Source organism: Castor canadensis, chromosome X (assembly GCF_047511655.1).
Source record: "Castor canadensis chromosome X, mCasCan1.hap1v2, whole genome shotgun sequence".
NCBI lineage: Eukaryota > Metazoa > Chordata > Mammalia > Rodentia > Castoridae > Castor > Castor canadensis.
In genome coordinates, this window is record NC_133405.1 from 81432116 (window position 1) to 81440078 (window position 7963).

Consider the following 7963-nt stretch of genomic DNA (forward strand, 5'->3'; position numbering starts at 1 on the left):
GAATAAACTGTTCACAACATTCTGGTTTACCCCAAAGTTTCCTTTTTAAAATGTCTGACCTATGTAGGAGTTTGGAGGAAAGTGCAATGAGCCGCCATAAATCCTTTACCTGGACTCACCAGTTGTTAACCTTTTGTCATATTTGTTTGCATGTTGGCAGTGTGAATGGCAGCCCTCCTCTCTGTGTTTGTATTTTAAAGTTTTATCTCATGCTCACTTCAGCAGCACATGTACTAAAGTTGGAATGATACAGAGAATATCAGAATGGTCCCTACTCAAGGATGATGCGCAAATTCATGAAGTGTTCCAAAAAAAAAAAAAACCTTTTTATTTCATTTTATGTTTTAAGAGTCAGGTTCTCACTCTGTTGCCAAGCCTGGCCTCGAGCTCCTGAGCTCCAGCTATTCTCTTGCCTCAACCTCTCAAGTAGCTGAGACTATAGGCAGACAGTAATGTGCCTGGCTTTGTGTGTGTGTGTGATCATTTTACTAAATCATTTGTGTTACTCGAGGACATTAATTCCTAAATATGTCAAAATGTCTCTCCCAAGAAAAAGAAGACCTTAATGCAGACCTTAATGCAGTCATCACAGTGAGAATATTGAGCATTGAGATAGCACGGTCCTCTTCTATATGACCACATGAAACATTTCTCATTGTCTCAATAATGTTCTTCATTGCTGCTTTCTAGAAACCCTCTTTCCAGTCAAATGTTATGCATTGCATTTGGCTGCCACGTTTCTTCTATGTGTTTTAAACCACAACACTTCCCCTGACTCTTTTTTGCCTTGCATAACAGTGGCGGTTTTGAAGGTTCAGTGGAGCTGTTCTGCAGGAAGCCCCTCATGTTGTAGTTGTCTGGTTGTTCTCTCATGATTCGATTCAGGTTAAACATTTCACCGGGAATCCCGCATAGGTGGTGTGCTGTCTTTCTGAGGGCATGGCATCAGGAGATTCTCAGTGTCATTTTGTCCTGTGACTGGTGAGGTTACTTTGGACCATATGGTCAGGCTGCTGTTCCAGCTCAGTCCATCAGGAAGGAACCGTCTTTCTTTCATAGTTAATAGGAAATCCACGGACTGTTTTTCCATACATTTTGTGTGAATATCCATTCCCTCACAATATCCTATTAGTTTTTTTCTCCCCAGAACTAGGGTTTGAACTCAGACCCTACACCTTGAGCCACTCCACCAGCCCTTTTTGGTGATAGGTCTTTCTGAGATAGGGCCTCACAAACTGCCCAGGCTGGCTTCAAACCTTGATCCTCCTAATCTCTGCCTCTTGAGTAGCTAGGTTTACAGGTGTGAGCCACTGGAACCAGCTCCTATTAGGTTTTTTAATATCTGCATTCTTTGTGGTGATCTACATTTATTTCCTGATGTCATTGCCCTTTTCTCTTGTTTTCTTGTATCTCACCAGACTTTTACCAATTTCATTCTTTGTCCAAACAATCAACTTCTTGTCTGTGATCCTTCTCTCACTGCAGACTTGTTTTCTGTCTCACAAATTTACCATTTATTACTCCTTCCTTCTTTCCTTTAGCTAATATTGCTGTTCTTTTCTTTTTCTTTCTTTCTTTTCTTATTTCTTGGCAGTGCTGGAGATTGAACCCAGAGCCTCAGGCACACTAGGCATTCACTCCACCACTGAACTACATCCCCAGAGCTTGCTGTTCTCTTCCTCCTAACTTCTCATTCATTTCAGCTGTCCTCTTTAAGGGTATGCTTTTAGTACCTAAGTATCCCTCATGGTATTCCTTTATGTGCTTCAACAAGTGTCTCAGTAGTATTTTTACAATCATCCAATTTCAATATGGGAAACAAATATGAATCTCCATTTCATAGGACTGTATCAGTAAATTGTAGTATATGCATACAGTGTGGAGATACACAAAGTGCTTGTACAAAGTACAGAATAATGGGCATGAATCTTTTTTTTTTTTCATTTTTCTTTTATTATTCATATGTGCATACAAGGCTTGGTTCATTTCTCCCCCCTGCCCCCACCCCCTCCCTTACCACCCACTCCACCCCCTCCCGCTCCCCCCCTCAATACCCAGCAGAAACTATTTTGCCCTTATCTCTAATTTTGTTGTAGAGAGAGAATAAGCAATAATAGGAAGGAACAAGGGTTTTTGCTGGTTGAGATAAGGATAGCTATACAGGGCATTGACTCACATTGATTTCCTGTGCGTGGGTGTTACCTTCTAGGTTAATTCTTTTTGATCTAACCTTTTCTCTAGTTCCTGGTCCCCTTTTCCTATTGGCCTCAGTTGCTTTAAGGTATCTGCTTTAGTTTCTCTGCATTAAGGGCAACAAATGCTAGCTAGTTTTTTAGGTGTCTTACCTATCCTCACCCCTCCCTTGTGTGCTCTGGCTTTTATCATGTGCTCAAAGTCCAATCCCCTTGTTGTGTTTGCCCTTGATCTAATGTCCACATATGAGGGAGAACATACGATTTTTGGTCTTTTGAGCCAGGCTAACCTCACTCAGAATGATGTTCTCCAATTCCATCCATTTACCAGCAAATGATAACATTTCGTTCTTCTTCATGGCTGCATAAAATTCCATTGTGTATAGATACCACATTTTCTTAATCCATTCGTCAGTGCTGGGGCATCTTGGCTGTTTCCATAACTTGGCTATTGTGAATAGTGCCGCAATAAACATGGATGTGCAGGTGCCTCTGGAGTAACAGTCTTTTGGGTATATCCCCAAGAGTGGTATTGCTGGATCAAATGGTAGATCGATGTCCAGCTTTTTAAGTAGCCTCCAAATTTTTTTCCAGAGTGGTTGTACTAGTCTACATTCCCACCAACAGTGTAAGAGGGTTCCTTTTTCCCCGCATCCTCGCCAACACCTGTTGTTGGTGGTGTTGCTGATGATGGCTATTCTAACAGGGGTGAGGTGGAATCTTAGTGTGGTTTTAATTTGCATTTCCTTTATTGCTAGAGATGGTGAGCATTTTTTCATGTGTTTTCTGGCCATTTGAATTTCTTCTTTTGAGAAAGTTCTGTTTAGTTCACATGAATGGGCATGAATCTTACAAGGATTGTAAAGAGAAGCAAGAAGCAATACAGACATAGTGATTCCATTCTTATAACTATAAATAACAGGAACACGCTTAGAATAACAAAGTAATAAAGAAAATCACAAAGTTAAGGACATCTAGCTGGGTGTGATAGCTCACCTCTGCAATCCTAGCTACTCAGGAGATGGAAATTGGGAGGATTGTGGTATGACATCACCTGGGCAAACAGTTTGCAAGACCCAACTCAACCAATAAAAGCTAGACGCAATGGTGCATGCCTGTCACTCCAGCTACACAGGAAGCGTAACTAGGAGGATGGAGGTCCAGGCCAGCCCCTGGGCATAAATATAAGACTCTATTTGAAAAATGACTGAAGCAAAAAGGGTTGGAGCCATCGCTCAAGTACTTAATACTTAATAGAGTACCTGTCTAGCAAGTGCAAGGTCTAGAGTTCAAGACCCAGTGTTGGGAACCAAAAGCCACAGTCTGACAAGGTCGCTGTGGCTTAGCAGCATTCTGACAAGGTCAGAATCTGCAGATGCACCATGCCTCTATCACTGTGGGAAGGAACGCTGAATTGTTTCCCTTCACTGAAAAGAAGTTTATACTTAGTCAAGGACACTGGCAGTAAGAATGCAGGGTGGCAAAAACAGAAAGGTTGTAACTAGGTCAGAGTGTTTTGATGTTTAAGTCTCTTCCTCTTTTGTATAAAGCTGGCTGAGAAAAATAAAATTTTGCCAGTTGGTCATCAGCCTTCTGGCTGTCTCGATATGTGTTCTGTCATTCCCTTCCTGAGTGAGTCCTTTTGTGTGTCTCATCTGTTCATTCCTTCCCTGAGCCCTTTCAGGTCAAGGACCTCTGCAATCCCGGCAGGTGGCACCCCCAAACAGGGACCCAAACAGAGACTTAAGGTAAGGAAGTTTCCGGAGGTGCATACAAACATAATTTTAGTTTCAATTCAAGTATATGGAGCAACATCAAAAGAGAAATGGGCCAACAAGTAAATAAGGAGCAGGCTCTTTTCACAGAAATTTTGCATTCAATGTTGTGTGGTCAAAGATGTAAAGTGTCTAAAAGTCAGCTTAAATGGTTTTTGTTTTGTGTCCAAGAGTGCACTCAAAATTAATATTATTGTTTTGTGTTTCATTGTATAAGTTTTGTGTATGTCTATGATATGATTAATTTATTAGAGGAAAAAGATCTAATAGCTATGATAACAGTCTTATTAAAAACTGGGTCTGACTCAAAACACTATTCCTAAAATTGACTCTTACTTCAGCTATCAATCCACCCAAAATGAGTCCTAAAGAAAAAAAACAGAATGGGACACTTCTCAATCTACTCCTAAAAGTTTTAAAAAAATAACTTATCAATGTACTTGTGGCCACTTAGTTAATTTTCACATGTTCTTGAGCTCTTGAATCTATGCGTGCTTAAATTGACATTTATGGCATGCCTAATTTAAAACTTTTTTACATATGCATATATTTAAACGTCTTTAAGATGATTCTTATTATAAAATTAATGTAAAAAAATACAAGATTTCTGTTCTCTTCTCTCCCCCACCTCTTCAGCTGCTACTTTTAAGAAGAACCAGTTTCTTAAAGGTTATGTCAATCAGGTCTAACTAAATTATAGGCATTGTTTTATGAACAGTAACTTTAGTCTGTTTCATTTCATCATAAGTAATTTACATTCAATTCCTTTATTATCATATCTATTATATTTATATTACAAGTATATAGAATATATATAAAATATATATAATAAATATTATATTTATTATATCTATTAACAAATGGTGTCTCTGTAGGTTACTTACTGTATAAAAACAGTTTAAAATTGCCTTTCTATATGGGTCTATATAATAAAAATAAGGCTAATTGGAAAAACAATTTTATTTAAATTTAAATTTAAAAAATTCTTATGGAAGTTACAGCCCTCTTCTTTTTGGACAGGCCCTAACCAGACGCCACCCTTTTTCAATATGTTGGTCACTTACTTCTGTGCAGAGCCACACAGCCCCTCATCTGCAGGGTGACTGAGTCCCTTTTAAACTTTCTGGCCTCCCGGGAATACAGAGTCTCTTTAAAAAAAGCTCAGCTAAATGGATGGAACTGGAGAACATCATCCTGATCGAGGTTCGCCAGGCTCAGAAGACCAAAAATTGTATGTTCTCCCTCATATGCGGACTTTAGATCTAGGGCAAATGCAGCAATGTTGTTGGACTTGGATCACATGCTAAGGGGAGAGTGCATACGGTAGGAATGGGGATAGGTAGGAAACCCAAAACATGAAAGTGTTTGAGTCCCCACTGCAGAGGAGCTAATACAATAAGCTTAAAATGACATCGGTCAGTTTGGGAAGGTAACCAGGAAGTAGTGAAGAGGTCAGGTAGAAACGAGTCAATTCAGGTTGTAATACACTTATGCATGGAAGCAATGCTAGGAGTCTTTCTGTATAGCTATCCTTATCTCAACTAGCAAAAACGCTTTGTCTTTCTTATTATTGCTTATGTCAACTCTTCAACAAAATTGGAGAAAAGGGCAGAACAGGTTCTGCCTGGAAGAGGGGGAGAAGGAGGGGGCAGGTGGGAGAAATGCCCCAAACAATGTGAATAAACGAATAATAAAAGAAAAAAGCTCACCTATGCCTCCTGCAGGTCACCTACTTTGGTGTGGTCTTAAAGAGACAGGCTCATTCCCTGAGTCACCTACGTAAGTGTGATCTTAAAGGGACAGACTCATTCTCTGAGTCATAAGCAAATCCACCCAATCCTCCATTTCCCACTCTTTCATACCATAAAGCAGCTTAGAGCTTTCTTGGGAGTTACAAGATTTTTACAAAATCTGGATCCCTAGATATGCACCCCCTGCCAGACTGTTTTTATGCTCCTGCTAATACTCCTATTTGGGCCTTGTGTAGTAAATGCTCTCTCCAGATTCGTATGTCAACATGTCCAACGGATCAAACGCCAGCTCTTGGTCAAGAAATACTCACCTCTGCCTACCTATGAGCCCTCCATCCCATTCAATCGGGGGCCCCTGGAGACTACACAGGTCAACCCCTGAGACAAGTACCCCTTCCCCTATCCTCCTGTTGCCCCATTGTGGTCACAGCTAGATGAGTCATTGCCCTTCTCCCCAACAGCAGTTGGGTGCTTGTCTCAGAGGGGGGATTTATTGGGTCTGATGACCTAAGACAGATAAATGGGTATCCCATTCTCCCTAAAGAGCCATATCATTCCTGCATCCTGAGGAGTTACAGGCCTGCATTCCTACACCCTGAGAGCAAATTATAAACTACATTTCTGCATCCTAAAAATAGATACAGGGTCTAATAGATCTGCCACAGGGCTGATGAGCAAAATGGTCTCTAGATTGTTTCCCCTCCCCCAATAAAGGTACAAAACACACCAGTTAACCTAAGGAAGGCCCAGAAATCCATGGCCAATAAAAAAAGCCCACCTAACTCAGAGCTGGGACGTCCATAAAAATCCCAACCTTCACCTAAACAGGGAGCCACCGATTTCTGGGCTTTGATACTCTTTTCTAGCTGTAGCCTTTCCTTTTCCTTTTTATAAATCTTACTTTATATATATATAAAACGGGCATCATTAAGGTGTCATGCATCTTTCCAATGGATATGCGTTACCTCCAAACCTTATAATGAGTCCCAATAGAGCTGGGAACATATTAAACAGCATTTAAAAGGTCTCATACTAACCTGAGTTTAGATTTAGTTACTTTGCATCAAAAAATATTACACATACAAAACAGTAATTTACTTATCATTCAACCCTCAGATGTGGCCACCCGGGTGTTGGATGCTTTGAAAGGTTTTAACTCCTTTAACATATTAAGACACTCATTTTGGATTATGCTTGAAATGGCTTTTCTAATTTTACTTATTCTGTGTTTATTTCCAGTCATCTGCCGTATTGGCATGTACCAGCTCTTCAAATTAAAAGCGGGCCTTCACCATGTTCAATTAAAAAATATAAAAGAGAGGAAATGTTGGGAACCAAAAGCCACAGTCTGACAAGGTCGCTGTGGTTTAGCAGCATTCTGACAAAGTCAGAATCTGCAGATGCACCATGTCTCTATCATGCTGGGAAGGAATGCTAAGTGGTTTCCCTTGACTAAAAAGAAGTTTATACTTAGTCAAGGACACTGGCAGTAAAAATACAGGATGGCAAAAACAGAAAGGTTGTAACTAGGTCAGAGTGTTTTTGATGTTTAAGTCTCTTCCTCTTTTGTATAAAGCTGGCTGAGAAAAATAAAATTTTGTCAGTTGCTGGCCTTCTCGGCGTGTGTCTTGCCTTGTCTTTTCTGTTCATTCTTGCCCTGAGCCCTTTTAGGTTAAGGACCTCTGTGATCCTGGCAACCCAGTACAGGGGAAAAAAAATTAAGGACATGTGTTTCCTGTTTGAGGACTAATGGGTCTGAAATTAGGCAGAGACACTCCAGTATCTAGGGGTTGCTGGCGGTGCTCTTCTCTGACCTGGGAGGTGATTCCATAGAGATGTCCTGGATGATCATTTATTAAATTACATATATATATATGTATGTTACACTTATCATAAAAGGAGAATCATGCCAATGAAAAGCATAGCTAAAATTATCTTCATAGCAGACCTCACTGAGATTAGAAATAACATGTCATTTGTAGTTATAGACTTATTTTCAAATACTCATAGGTTTTACAAGAAAGAATAGAAATTATGCCTACATAATTGCTGGAAAGCGACAGAGAGGTTGCACTTGTGTACAGTATCTTAGAGGAAATCTACCACCTTCCCCTCCACTTACTCTCAGAGGTGGAAGACCAAGAACCTGATAAAAAGAAATGAAGGTAAAAATCCAAAATAACGTTAACTGAAATAAGTCAGGTGCAGAAAAACAAGGGCCCCAGTTCTCACTAATATGTGAATG

At 40.0% G+C, this 7963-nt stretch overlaps 1 long non-coding RNA gene and 1 other non-coding gene across 2 annotated transcripts; both read left to right on the plus strand.

The window, feature by feature from the left end:
- Window positions 1–209: 209 nt before the first annotated feature.
- Window positions 210–316, plus strand: LOC141420079 (U6 spliceosomal RNA). Its single transcript, XR_012444780.1, has one exon. It is a non-coding gene; the product is annotated as a U6 spliceosomal RNA (small nuclear RNA).
- Window positions 317–3679: 3363 nt separating this feature from the next.
- On the plus strand, window positions 3680–7338 carry LOC141419614 (uncharacterized). Its single transcript, XR_012444247.1, has 2 exons — window positions 3680–3940; window positions 4988–7338. It is a non-coding gene; the product is annotated as an uncharacterized lncRNA (long non-coding RNA).
- Window positions 7339–7963: the final 625 nt, after the last annotated feature.